The sequence below is a fragment of the Schistocerca gregaria genome, chromosome 5 (assembly GCF_023897955.1).
Source record: "Schistocerca gregaria isolate iqSchGreg1 chromosome 5, iqSchGreg1.2, whole genome shotgun sequence".
NCBI classification, from domain to species: domain Eukaryota; kingdom Metazoa; phylum Arthropoda; class Insecta; order Orthoptera; family Acrididae; genus Schistocerca; species Schistocerca gregaria.
In genome coordinates, this window is record NC_064924.1 from 511486797 (window position 1) to 511501070 (window position 14274).

Consider the following 14274-nt stretch of genomic DNA (forward strand, 5'->3'; position numbering starts at 1 on the left):
AAAATGTTCATGAACCTGAAAAGATCAGTACATAAGTTTAAGCAAACGCTATCAGCAATACAATGAGAATCAACTTAATATTTCAAGGAACTCTTCGACAGAAAAAGTGCGTCACCCATGACGAAACACTTCAGTTTCCATTTGAAACCGCGTAGATTAATGCTATGATTTTTGAATTCGAGTGGCACTTTATTGAAAATTGATGCAGCAGTATACTGCACACCGATTTGCTTAAGAGTTAAGGAAGTCCGATCCAAATAGAGGTTTGATTTCTGCCGAGTATTAACCGAGTGAAAGCTGCTTATTCTTGGGAATCAACTAATATTGGTAACTAACGACAATAATGAATGCACATATTGAGAGAGCGAAGTCAAAACACCCAGCGTCGTGAATAGATGTCGACATGAGGTTCGTTGACTCACCACTTGTTACCCGAACCGCCCGTTTAAGCCAAAAATATCCTTCTAGAATGGGAACTGTTACCCCAAAATATAATACCATACAACATAAGTTAATGAAAATAAGCAAAGTAGACTAATTTACGTGTCTAAGTATCACTCTTGATACCGTTCGAGTTGAAGAAATGGCAGCATTAAGTCTTTGAACAAGATCCTGAACGACAGCTTACTATCTGAACACCTAGAAATTTGAACTGTTCAGTTTCACTAATCATATGCCAGTTTTGTGAGATTAAAACATCGGGTTATGTTGAATTGTGCGTTAGAAACTTTAAAAGCGGAGTCTTACTATGATTTAACGTTAGTTCATTTTCTACATGCCGTGAACTGAGGTCATGTACTGCACAATTGGAAACCGAGTCAATGTTGGATACAACATCCTTTACTACCAAGCTAGTGTCATCAGCAAACAAATATTTTAGAGTTCCCCATAATACTAGATGGTATATCATTTATACAAATGGAACAGGAACAGCCCCAACACATACCTGCCGCCCCCCCCCCCCCCCCACTTGACAGTACCCCACTCAGGTCCAAAATCACACCCGTTATCAACATTGTTAATAATGACCTTTTGCTGCCTGTTGCTAAAGTAAGAGGTGAACCAATTGTGAGCTACTCGCCTTATTCCGTAATGGTCCAGCTTCTGGAGCAATATTGTGAGATCAACGCAGTCAAATGCCTTAGTTAAATCAAAAAATACGCCAAGCATTCGAAACTTTGTTTAGCCCATCCAGTACCTCACAAAAGAGAGAATATAGCATTTTCAGTTGATAAACTACTTCGAAAGCCGAGCTGTACATTTGATAGCAAATCGTGCGATATAAAATGATCAATTAATCTTACATACAGAGCCTTTTCGATAACTTTTGCAAACACTGATGGAACAGAGGTAGGTCTAAAAGTATCTACATTATCCCTTTCTCCCGTTTTATAAACCGCCTTTACTACTGAGTACTTTAATCGCTCAGGAAACTGACCATTCCTGAAGTAAAAATTACAAACATTGCTAAATACAGGGCTAACATTGGCAGCACGGTACTTTAATATTCTGATAGACACTCCATAACCATTAGAGTCCTTCGATTTCAATGATTTAATTATTGACTCGATCCCCCCTCTTGTCTGTATCACAGATGAGTATTTCAGACAATCTCAGAAAGGCATTTGCTAAGGAATGTATATTATTTCCTGTAAAAACTAAATTTTAATTTAATTCGCCAGGAATTATCAGAAAATGATCGTAAAATACTGTACATATATCTCATTGATCAGTAACAAAAATTACTGAGTACTGGCTTTATATCATCGACCTCCTCCTGCTGACCCAACACTTCCTTCACAACTGACTATATGGCTTTAATTTTTTCCTGTGACTTAGCTATTCTATTTGCATACCACATACTCTTTGCCTTGCTAATAACATTTTGCAGCAACTTACTGTACTGTTTGTGATGGGCTACTGTAGCTTAATTGTGACTACTAACATTTCGATGTAAATCCCACTTTGTTCTACATGATATCCTTATCCACTAGTCAGCCACCTGGGCTGTCCATTACTGCTAGCACCCAATTTAGAAAGCAACTCTCAAAAAGCATGAGAAATGTGTTATGGAAAGCATTGTATTTATCGTCTATATTATTGACACTATGAACATCTTGCCACTTGTTCCTTGACCAGTTTAAGGAAAACACTATTGATGTTTGTTTAACTTTCCTACATAGTTTTTAATTAAATGTGATATTGGTTTGAGTACAAAAGCCTTATCGTGTTAAAATTTGTCCCTCATGGTCTGAAAGACCAGTCACCCTTTTACTAACAGAGTGCCTATCTAGTAATGAATAAAAATATTGTATGACTGTGCTACTGTTCCCTGCACAATAGTTGCAAAAAAACACCGTTTGCATCATATAATGTGAATTTAGGAGATTTACCAACAACCTATTTCTTGCTCATTGTTATACAAAATTGATATTGAAGTCACCACGTAACTACTTTCTGGTACTTCCTACAAAGAGAATCAAGAAACCTCTCTAGCTTAAATAAAAATGCTCTGAAGTCTGAGTTAGGGGACCTATAAACAACAATTAGAGGTTTACTTTCACTAAATTCAATTAACACTGCACAACTTTCAAATATATGTTCAGTGCAGTGTCATGGTATGTCTCTGTACTCAAATACTGTTTTTTACCTGCAGAGTCACTCCCTCACCCCGCAAGGAACTCTTTGATAAACAGTCATCTAATCTGTAGCCTGGTAAAGGAAGCCCCTGAATTATCAAATAATTTAAGTGGTGCTCTGATATACCAATAATTTCAGAGTTAACGTTTATTAGCAGTTCACGAACTTAATCTCTAATACCTCATATTTTTATGAAATATGCTAATTCCTTCTCTACTTGGAAATATTACATCCTCTGGAGGTGAGCCCTTAGAGGGACTCCCTTTAAACAGGTATACCTATCAGCTGACTTTAGTCTAAAAAAGGTGCCACTCTAACACCAACTACAGGAATTTTTCTATGAGTGACACCCCCCTGTCACCTATAGGCTTAGCCAGCCTCCCCTTACCATATCTATTGAGGCCATGCCTAATGAAACCCCATCTACTGATTGACCCAACTGGCACCACTGAGATGTGATCCATGCCCTCTTCCATCAGGCCCTCCCCAGCCCCACGTCAACACGCTTAACAGCCACATTAAGGCGAGGCCTATCATGACGCTGAAACAGTTGCACGAAATGCACATTAGTGCCACCAGTTTGAGTAGCTATCTTAACCACCGACATATTCCCTGTCCCTGTCGAGACTTCCGTGCTCCACTCACAATCACTACCTGATCCTCCTCGGTAAAATTCTTACTTAACTCTCCTATGCTTTCAGTCACCTGAGCTAACCCTGCACTAGGCTTCACAATGCTGGTGACCTGGTACTCACTCCAACACTTCCCGCAACTGCTGGCCCACACCTCTACCGTGGGAACTACCTAGCAGCAGAACGTTCCTATTGCTAGACTTTGCAACTAAACTATGCCTAACTGCTGAGGACTGCCTCTGAGCACTATAGAACTTAACATCTGTGGATATCAGTGCTGAGGACTGCTGCAGGTTCCTGCATCTACAGCTTCACAAGGCTCTCCACTCAACTCCGACAGTTGGTGGTATACTGCATGTATGCAAAGTAAAACTGAATACCTCTTCCTAGATACCTTCTTGCCAACTGCCAACTGCCAGTTCCCATTCCCTAACACCCTTCACCCTCCTCAACCTATCTAGCTGCTCCTCTGCTCATTGTAACTGCACCTGAAGGGCACAGATCTTACGCTCCTTCTCTATTAACTTTTTTCTACTACAGATTCTACATTCCCAGGAGACTATCTCCCTAAATGACCACTGGCTTCCCCCCTGCATTCCCCAATGACAATACTTTGAACAGATCCCACACTGTAATCCACTACTCACAAACCTACGACAGAGCCCACACTTCTCACTCATGGTAAACTTTTACAGTTACTGAAAAAACTATACATCTACGTTACCAAAGTTCAGTTACACCAGTAGAACTATTTAAGAACTAACAATAATGGTCTCGAAATTCTCTGCCTACTAAGAAAGCAACTACTTGTATTAATACTACTACTACAAAACAGCCAGTACAAATACCAGCAAAACTTCACAAAATTAGTTAAAATCAAAAATTAAAACGACCACTGAAACCTTAAACGACGTTAGAACACTGAACGAAAATTTGACAAATATTTCACTAGAAAAAATAAATGTCAGTTGTAAACTAAAGCACGAAATTTACTAAACGACTTCAACACACTGCAAACTAAAAAACACAGCGAGCGAACGATACAAACGTTTATTAAGTCGATATTTCGCCACAAACGGCACGCAACACCGCTGAAATCTATTACATTTAATAACTGTATTACAGAGCACAAATACGTTTGTCAGTACTTTGCTTATAGCCGCTACAGCGGCAGTGCACGCCGCAAAATGTGAACACTACTGACGCGCGAGGCTTAGACGAACGGCGAAAGCACACTCACAAATAATAGACCACTCGAGTCATTAACCTTGTCTGTTGACAGACCGCCGACAGTTGAAGAAGGTAGTAATGTGTAATAGGCAGACAGCTATACACACCAGCAAACAGGAATTCCAAATTGGATCACGATCCATTGCAAGAACTATGACACTTAAGTCGAAGGTGCAAAAGCTAGGATTTAATGGTCGAGAGGCTGCTCATAAACCCCACATCGCGACGGCAAATGAACGACCCCTCGCTTTGGGTAAGGAGGGTAAACATTGAATGATTGAACAGTGGAAAAGTGTTGTATAGAGTGACGAATTAAGGTACACAATGTGGCGTTGCGATGGCAGGATGTGAGTACGGTGAATGCCCGGCGAACGTCACCTTCCAGCATGCAAATTGTGAACAAAATTCGGAGGCGGTGGTGTCATGGTGAGGTCATGTTTTTCATGGACGGGGCTTGCACCCGTTGTTTTGCATGGTACTATAGCAACAAAGGCCTATATGTTTCAAAGTGCTTCTTGGGTTGGGTTGTTTGGGGGAGGAGACCAGACAGCGAGGTCATCGGTCTCATCGGTTTGGGGAATGAAGTAGGCCGTGTCCTTTCAAAGGAACTATCACGTCATTTGCCTGGAGCGATGGAAACTGCTTGTTGCTTCCCTTTGTTGAATAGAAACATCGGGGATGGCAATAGCATCTTTCAAGACGATCGGAAACCGGTTCATAATGCACGGCCTGTTGCCGAGTGGTTACACGACAATAATAGCCCTATCATGGACTCCTCTGCATCGAATCCTGACCTGGAACCTATAGAACACCTTTGGTATATTTTGGAACGCCATCTTCGTGCCAGGCCTCACCGATATCGATACCACTCCTCAGTTCAGCACTCCATGAAGAATGAGCTGCCATTCCCAAGAAACTTTCCAGCACCCCATTGAAAGTATGCCTACGAGAGAGGAAGCTGTCGTCAAGGCTAAGGGTGGGCCAACACCATACTGAATTGCATTAGCCATGGATAAGTCAATTTTAGCCAGGTGTCGGCATGCTTTTGATAATGTGTATGTGTTTTGCTGTACAAGGTAAATATTAATCTTTGAAGTCGCCTTCCCTGTGTCTGCTCCTAAATACAATATTGCAGCGCCTGTATTGTTACAGAGTACGACTCTGTATTCCTTCAGGCGCATATACATGTCCACAGGAACACTGCATCGTTATGTATGGCATGGAGGCGATCAAAAGTGTTCTTGAAGAATCAAGTTTGCGAAGATCGATAGCAATTTCTTTTCGTTATTATCACCGGTTTCGACGAATCTACACATACATCCACCCATGAAAAATGGACCTTGCCATTAATGGGGAGGCTTGCGTGCCTCAGCGATACAGATGGCCGTACCGTAGGTGCAACCACAATGGAGGGGTATCTGTTGAGAGGCCATATTAATCATCTGGTTCCTGAAGAGGGGCAGCAACCTTTTCAGTAGTTGCAGGGGCAAGTCCGGATGATTGATATGGCCTTTTGACACTAACCAAAACGGCATTGCTGTGCTGGTACTACGAATGGCTGAAAGCAAGTGGAAACTACAGCTGTAATTTTTTCCGAGTGCATATAGCTTTACTGTATGGTTAAATGATGGCGTCCTCTTGGGTAAAATATTCCGGAGGTAAAATAGTCGCCCACTCGGATCTCCAGGCGGGGACTACTCAAGAGGACGTTTTCAGGAGAAAAAAACTGGTGTTCTGCGGATTGGTGCGTGGAATGTCAGATCCCTTAATCGGGCAGGTAGGTTAGAAAATTTAAGAGGGGATAGGTTAAAATTAGATATAGTGGAAATTAGTGAAGTTCGGTGGCAGGAGGAACAAGACTTTTGGTCAGGTGAAAACAGGGTTATAAAGGCAAAGTCAAATAGGAGTAATGCAAGAGCAGGTTTAATAACGAATAAAAAATAGGAGTGTAGGTAAGCTACTACTAAAAGCATAGTGAACGTATTATTGTGGTCAAAATAGAAAGCCCATGCCTACCACAGTAGTAAAAATTTATATGCCAACTAGCTCTGCAGATGAAGAAATTGATGAAAAGTATCATGAGATAAAAGAAATTCAGGTAGTGAAAGGAGACGAAAATTTAAGTCATGAGTGACGAATTCGAGAGCAGGAAAAGGGATAGAAGGAAACATAGGTTAATATGGATTGGGGATAAACGAAAGAAGCTGTCTAGTAGAATTTTGAACAGAGCATAACTTAATCATAGCTAACAAGGTTCAAGAATCATGAAAGAAGGTTGTATTCATGGAAGAATCCTGGAGATACTATAAGGCATCAGGCAGATTATATACTGCTAAGACATTTAGGAATCAGGTTTTAAAATGTAAGACATTTCCAGGGGCAGATATGGATTCTGACCACAATCCATTGGTTATGTACTGTAGACTGTAACTGCAAAAAGGTGGGAATTTAACGAGATGGTGCCTGGATAAACTAGCTGAACCAAAGGTTGTAGAGAGTTTCAGGGAGAACATAAGGGAATGCTTGAAAATAATGGGGGAAAGAAGTACAGTAGATGAAGAATGGGTAGCTCTGAGGGATGAAGTAGTGAAGGCAGAAGACGATCGAGTAGGTAAAAAGACGAGGGCTCCAAGAAATCCTTGGGTATCAGAAATGTTGAATTTCTTTGATGAAAGGAGAAAATATAAAAAAAAAGCCGTAAACGAAGCAGGCAAAAAGGGATACAAACGTCTCAAAAATGAGCAACAGGAAGTGCAAAACGGCTAAGCAGGAATGGCTAGAGGACAAATGTAAGGATATAGAAGCTTATCTCACTAGGGGTAAGAGAGATACTGCCTACAGGACAATTAAAGAGACGTGTAGATACAAGAGAACCACTTATGAATATCAAGAGCTCAGATGGAAACCCAGTTCTAAGCAAAGAAGGGAAAGCAGTAGAGGGTCTATACAATACAGACGTACTTGAGGACAACATTATGGAAATGGATGAGGATGAAGATAAAATGGGAGGTACGACACTGCGTGAAGAGTGACAGAGCACTGAAAGTCTTGAGTAGAAACAAGGCTCCGGGAGTAGACAACATTCCATTAAAACTACTAACGGCGTTGGGAGAGCCAGTCCTGACAAAACTACCGTCTGGTGAGCAAGATTTAAGAGACAGGTGAAATACCCTCAGACTTCAAGAAGAACATAATAATTCCAATCCCAAAGAAAGCAGGTGTTTAAAGATGTGAAAATTACCGAACTATCAGTTTAATACGTCACAGCTGCAAAATACTAACGCGAATTCTTTACAGACGAATGGAAAACTGGTAGAAGCCGACCTCGGGAAGATCAGTTTTGATTCCGTAGAACTTTTGAAACACGTCAGGAAATATTGACACTACGCCTTATCTTGGAAAATAAGTAAAGAAAGAGAAATCTACGTTTATAGCATTTGTAGACTTAGAGAAAGTTTTTGACAATGTTGACGAATACTCTCAAATTCTAAAGGTGGCAGGAGTAAAATACAGGGAGCGAAAGGCCATTTACAATTTGTACAGAAACCAGATGGCAGTTATAGGAGTCGAGGGTTATGAAAGAGAAGCAGGAGTTGGGAAGGGAGTGAGACAGGGTTGTAGCCTCTCCCCGATATTATTCAATCTGTATATTGAGCAAGCAGTAAAGGAAACAAAAAAGTTCGGAGTAGGTGTTTAAATCCACGGAGAAAAAGTAAGAACTTTGAGGTTCGCCAATGACATTGTAATTCTGTCAGAGACAGCAAAGGACTTGGAAGAGCAGCTGAAAGGAATGGACAGTGTCTTGAAAGGAAGATGTAAGATTACCATCAACTGAAGCAAAACGAGGATAATGGAATGTAGTCGGATTAAGTCGGGTGATGCTGAGGGAATTGCATTAGGAAACGAGACGTGAAGTAGTAAAGGAATTTTGCTATTTGGGGGAACAAAATGACTGATTGCCGAAATAGAGATGATGTAAAATGTAGATGAATGGCAAGGAAAGGAAAGCGTTTCTGAAGGGAAATTCGTTAAAATCCATGATAGGTTTAAGTGTAAGGCATTCGTTTTTTTTAGTATTTGTATGGAGTGTAGCCATGTATGGAAGTGAAACATGGACGATAAATAGTTTGGACAATAAGAAAATAGATTTCGAAATGTGGTGCTATAGAAGAATGCTTTAGATTATATGAGTATATCACTTAAGTAACGAGGTATTGAATAGAATTGGGGAGAGGAATTTTTGGCACAATTTGACAAGGGACCGGTTGTTATGTTCTGAGGCATCAAGGGATCACCAATTTAGTACTGAAGGGCAGCGTGGATGGTAAAAATCGTAGAGGGAGACGAAGGGATGAATACACTAAGCAGATTCAGAAGGATGTAGGTTGCAGTAAGTACTGGGAGATGAAGCTTGCAGATGATACAGTAGCATGGAGAGCTGCATCAAAACAGTCAAGAATTAACACCACAACAATAACACTTATCGGATCTTACTAAAATGGCAACATCACCATGTGACTCAGTGTTTTAACAAGCATGTATATCAAATGTTATAATTTCCGATGATAACAGTGTAAATCTTAACTGGTCATCGTAATAAATATTATTGCCAGTGATCTTGGCAGATAACATTGTACCTTTCGTAACACAAGCACTGCAATACCTTAATTACTTGTACATGAAGATACAGAATGAGTGTATGAATAGTATAGGTTGTACACACATGGGTGACTGTATGTGTAAGTTTGACTCTGCCGGTGGATCAATCTCAGAGTCTAATATTAAAGCGACAGCTCGCGCGCAGCTAGAAATCCGAGCACAGTTACAGCAGGAATTTTCATTTTCATTCCATTGCATGGCTCATGGTTTTCAATATTCGCAACTGCGGATGCATTGCATGTACTTCACTGGACACGTCTATCAATGGTCATTAGCACAACGAACGTTATGCGGTATATCGAGTTGTCATATCGTTAGGCCCTTCTCCATTCAGAGTACAACTTATCTGCAGTTATTAAAGCGAGTATGTCCTTTGGTTGCTGATGTCTGAAGCTGAAAGACAAAATTCTTTCAGCAAATTAGTGGCCCATCTCGCTTCTTGCTAGCTGACCGGTATTTGAACACTCCCGACTACAACGGGACTCAACTAGAGAGAGGAGTACATTAAAATACAGGAACTACACCCAATCTGTTCGGTGCGAATCACCGTTCGTGCTGCACGCTATGTGTCACACCTCTGTCTAGCGCACTAATGTCTTACGTTTTACTGTGCAAGCAGGCTGACAACTAGCAACACAAGCGCTCTGTCAGTTCCTAGGTGCGGAATTGAGTAATAACATTCTTACTCTTAGTATGTCGTGCTCCTGCACGTAGCGCAGGGTACGTTGAATGTACGTACAGCTGGAGTTGCTACTCGCAGTCCGAACATACATTTGGCATATAGAGCACACGCGTATGTTGTACCGGATCTCCGGCTGTGCGAGTATATACTACGAGAAGTAGGTTATATGTTTACAATTTTCAGTGCTTTAGCCGTGCGCAACCGCAAACTCAAAACAAGTGGCACTAAAAAGTGACTAAGTAAAACAAGCAGCAATGCGAGACAAGACAGACCCTAATAGAGCGCATCCCTTGACAGGACACGGAAGCGTCAGGAACTGATCACTTTTTGATAATGGAGGGAAGTGAGCTAGGCGGGATGGGTAGATGTAAATTACAGTACGTACGTAGAGAGGAAATTGCTTCATGGGATACCAGCGTCATGAACTGCTGTATTAAACCTCTATTCGTTCAACAAGAAAAAATTATGATATTGTGCATGAAAGTAGTCCAGGCGTCTGCTGCAGGATGAACCTTCCAAATAACTGGGAGCTATTAGGCCACAAATTGAGGCAGTCATCAATACGACCGGTCTGTAACGTACGACGAGAAATAACTTTCACACGAATAACGACTATTTGTGAGTATCTCGTTATAAAATCTGAGAATCGTGTGCTTTCACCACTGACGATCGGTTAATGTTAAATCCATGTGTTTTTTATATGACAGCGTTGACAACAGAACTAACGTGCACCTTAGGGACGAATTTAAGCTCATCTCACATGAACTAACCTAAGCACAACCTAATCACGTGCAAAAATCGAAAACATTAGCAGTCAGGTAACTGCGGCATCCAAGCCTTTAATACGCTTTCTTCGGTATCAGATATCTACCCACATCCGTAAGTTGCATGTACATTTTTCGAGGAATGTCGGAAAGCGATTAACGAAGTCAGTTGTCAAAGTTTTGAACTCCAGAGCTAATAAAACACTGACTGGACTGAGTATTTGTTACCCAACTGACTCGGTGTGCGGAACTTGTTATGGACAACGTGTGCCACCTACGACAGTCTACAACAATTCAAAGTGCCATACACACTCCAGGGAAGTAGGGATTGTCGGCAAGCGACGGAAAAACAGGAACAGCAGTCGAAAAGGAAAACCCAACAGCAGTATGATGAAAAATTAGCTATACTACTACAACCGACAATGTTGCTGTGTCATAACTGAGTTGCGGGAAGATTGTGCGAAGTCCCAAAGTTTTCACGCAACTAACACGTAAATACTTTTGTATCATTATTATGTCTATTCAGTGTATGTTAATATTACTGTGTTGATAGACCAATTGCACCATTAGCGTAGTGGAGATATGAGCCTGTCTACGATATAAATAAAAGAATGCATTAGCAAAATACAGTTCTACATACTAACGGGATGTACATGGAAACTGGTTTACGGCGGGAATGTGATTATTAAAGCTTTCAGACACATTAGGAACAAGGGGAAACCAGGTTTTAATAAGGAACAGATTTAAGTATCGTTTGTGTTATGTATATGAAAAAGGCTGTTGTGACATGACATTAGCTGGTTTCACCAAATCACAGTCAGACTACTGCCTACCAACGTAACGTAAAGCTTTGACTACACTGCAGTCGTGTCATCACAACCTCACACAAAATCATACATAGATCTCGTACACAACACTCTAAAGTGTCCTTTACTTTAAAGAATTACCATCTCAAATAGTCCCATCTGGGTGCAGGAAAATATATTAGAACCCAGAAGGTAAACGACATTACAATGAAATATAAAGCATTCTGAAAATAACAGAAATTAAACTTTCACACTTCGTAAACGTAACATATGAAGACATGAAAATGAAACTATAAAAGATTGGGGAACAATGTATCAAGAAGGATTTTATCTTTAACACTAGCGAACGCCTAAGGCACTGCAAGGAAAACCGAAGGGGAGGGGGGGTGGGGGATAGCCGTACCAAATAAGTTGTGTACACTGAGTGCGAAAATGAGGGCATACATAATGAACAACTGTCTACATGTCGCTACTGAAGCTTAAGTTGCCTTTGGGAATAGCGGTGCTTTACCGAGAATGCATCTGTAGCATGTAGTGTGTCCTCGCCTTCCTGGTAACTTAATTATCCTACCACTCAGGGTTCCACACAGTTCACCCTTGACTCCAACCACCGCGGAACATGTCATTTTTCACTTTAGCAAGTGATCTGTCGAACATGGATTCATGATTGATAAAAATCCAGATCGAACTGGATACAGAACCAAGGATCTCAGGAATTTATGTCCGACAGCCACTTTAGTATCGAGCCACACCCTTCAGTGCTGTTAACGACATTTACGGACGTGAGTCAATTTCGTAACCTAATCTAACTACACTTAAACTTAGCACTACCAAACTCAAGCGCGCTGGCTCTCTGAAACAGTCGGGACATGCATCAAGTGATCTACAGAAAAAACTCGGCGACATGGTTGATTAAGCATTGTTAACCGATTTCATGTTGACACATTCCGATCTGAGTCTCAATGCATAGTCCTTAACCAAATGGTGTTAGATACAGAAAATCCTTAGAAAAACCAATCTAAAATTTAAATCAAGAAAATAATGGTATTTCACCTACAGCATTTACACGTATATTTCCATTCCTATAATCTATATTCCCATAAAATAGAAGTAAACTTTAGTGTCCGAATAATCACCAGACAGAATATTCCTTGCGCATAAACGCGAATAATATTTCGCATCTGCCTATTTGATACTATATCACGCCGCGAAACTAATTTATGAGCGATATGTACTTTTGACTCGTGTATCTCATGTTTCTAAGCAGCTATAAGAAGTCAAAATCGTGCTAGATTTCGTGTTTAAAAAAAATGTGCCTCTTACTTGTGCACTATACTATGGCATGAGGCAGCACAAGAGATTCAAAATAATGAAGCATCGTCACATTTTCAAGAACTATCTCTCCTAATTTATCGAAAAGAAAATGCGAAATGAATTTTCATATCTGTACAGTCGTTAAAATTGTTGTCAGCGTTCCTCGTCCTATTAATATACGAAATATTCGTATTACACACACACACACACACACACACACACACACACACACACACACACACACACACAGACACTATAATGTTGCATTGATGCTACAACCAGACAATACATTTCAAACGAAGCATTAATACGACGACTTCAGTAACGGATCTACTGCGCCACACGAGAAATATTCTGCATTCCAAAATTAAGCACCGCCTTTACTTACGTTTCAAACAACTAATTAGAAACGAATCTGCTGTCAGTTCCTTCTGTTCACCGAGAGCTCTAGATTCGTGCACTGGACTGTTAATATAAGCCACACTTATGTTCACTTCCACTCCTGTACCGACATGACAACACACCACGAGCAGCCCTATTATTACCGTACCTGCGTGCTCTTCTTCCTCGACCACACTGCAGTAACACACGAAAGTTAGCGCCGTCCTACAGAGGCGTATCGACTGGAGGACACGGTCGATTGCGATACATGGCAACGTGCTCGAGTTTCTGCGATAAATCCTGCACGTTTCGGAGAAACCACGTAACGGAACCAGAAAAATCTCTATCTAAGCTGTCTGACCCATGCAAAGACGACTTTTGATAAAGTATTACTTCATACATTAATTGTGTGATAAGCTGGAAAGGAAGCTATTCAAGTTCACTCTAAACTTCTGAATACCCTTTCAAACACATGGAATGGAGATGTACAAGATGCGTCTGAAAAGTTCGGTGAATGGTCTCGGACAATAAAGGTAACAAAAGTTACAAACAAAATACCTTCACTGGACTTCAAAGCAATCACCGTCAGATACAACACACTTATGACATCAGTCTGTGAAGCTGTTGGAAACTATCAAGAAATACTTGTTGTGTAATCGCTTAAAGTATCACGCGTTGTTGAATGTCCGAAATGTTTGCAGATATTGGTAATCAATAGTGCTTATACCAACTCTGTTTCTCTACAGCTCATCTGCTGTTATTCTCAAAGACAGCCGCGAATCATCCGCAAACTTCCGTCGCATGATGGATGGTATCTTTGCAAAATGGAGCGCAAAATGGAGCAATGCATTAACATGAAATTTTGTTTCAAATTAGGGAAAACGAAGGCGGAGACACAAGGTATGATTGTGCAAGCGTACTGTGTTGAAGTTCTACGCATAAAGTGTTTAATTGTGTGGTTTAAACCCGTTAGAGACAGAAAGGACGTTGTCGGGGACGACCTGCATTCGGGTCAAGATGCAGAATCCCAGAAAACATCGAACGAGCGCTACCGATGCTTGTGAGTGATAGACGGCCGTCTTTGAGAATGAGAATAGGAGAGGGAACGGTGAGCAAAGACAGAGTAAGCACTAGTCTTCAAAAACATTCGCTGACGTTACGGATAT

General features: G+C 40.9%; 1 protein-coding gene across 1 annotated transcript in view; it reads right to left on the reverse strand.

Moving 5' to 3' along the window:
- LOC126273399 (uncharacterized) overlaps positions 1 to 13309 on the reverse strand; it is a 47427-nt gene extending 34118 nt beyond the window's left edge. Inside the window, exon 1 of the mRNA XM_049976952.1 lies at positions 13278 to 13309. The gene's annotated coding sequence lies outside the window, so the exon portion shown is untranslated. The remainder of the gene's footprint in view (positions 1 to 13277) is intronic.
- Positions 13310 to 14274: the final 965 nt, after the last annotated feature.